This window comes from Gossypium hirsutum, chromosome A04, assembly GCF_007990345.1.
Source record: "Gossypium hirsutum isolate 1008001.06 chromosome A04, Gossypium_hirsutum_v2.1, whole genome shotgun sequence".
Taxonomy (NCBI): domain Eukaryota; kingdom Viridiplantae; phylum Streptophyta; class Magnoliopsida; order Malvales; family Malvaceae; genus Gossypium; species Gossypium hirsutum.
In genome coordinates, this window is record NC_053427.1 from 53,012,577 (window position 1) to 53,013,167 (window position 591).

Sequence of the window (591 nt, forward strand, 5' to 3'; positions counted from 1 at the left end):
GGCACAACAGTTTGAGCTGAAGCCAGTCATGTTCCAGATGCTTCAGACAGTGGGCCAATTCAGTGGAATGCCTACCAAAGATCCGTACCTACACTTAAGACTATTTATGGAGGTGAGCGATTCTTTCAAATTAGCCGGAGTACCCAAAGATGCAATACAGTTGAAGCTGTTCCCATATTCACTAAGGGACAGAGTTCGAGCCTGGTTGAACTCATTGCCACGAAACTCAATTTCCACATGGAAAGAGTTAGCAGACTAGCAAGAATGCTAAGTTGAGGAACGAGATCAATGCCTTCCAAAAAATGGATGATGAGTCCTTATATGAAGCATGGGAAAGGTAGAAAAAGTTATTACGAAAGTGCCTTCATCACGGAATCCCACATTGCATCCAACTTGAGACATTTTATAATGGTCTCAATGCTCACACGAGGATGGTAGTGGGCACTTCTACTAACGGTGCTCTCCTTTCTAAGTCTTATAATAGGGTTTATGAAATCGTTAAGAGGATTGGCAGCAACAATTACCAATGGCCAACCAATCGAGCTGCGTCAAGAAGACGCTCTTACTTCACTCTCATCTCAGATGTCATCA

General features: G+C 43.1%; 1 non-coding gene across 1 annotated transcript; it reads right to left on the minus strand.

Moving 5' to 3' along the window:
* Positions 1–269: 269 nt before the first annotated feature.
* On the minus strand, positions 270–376 carry LOC121228709 (small nucleolar RNA R71). Its single transcript, XR_005926284.1, has one exon. It is a non-coding gene; the product is annotated as a small nucleolar RNA R71 (small nucleolar RNA).
* Positions 377–591: the final 215 nt, after the last annotated feature.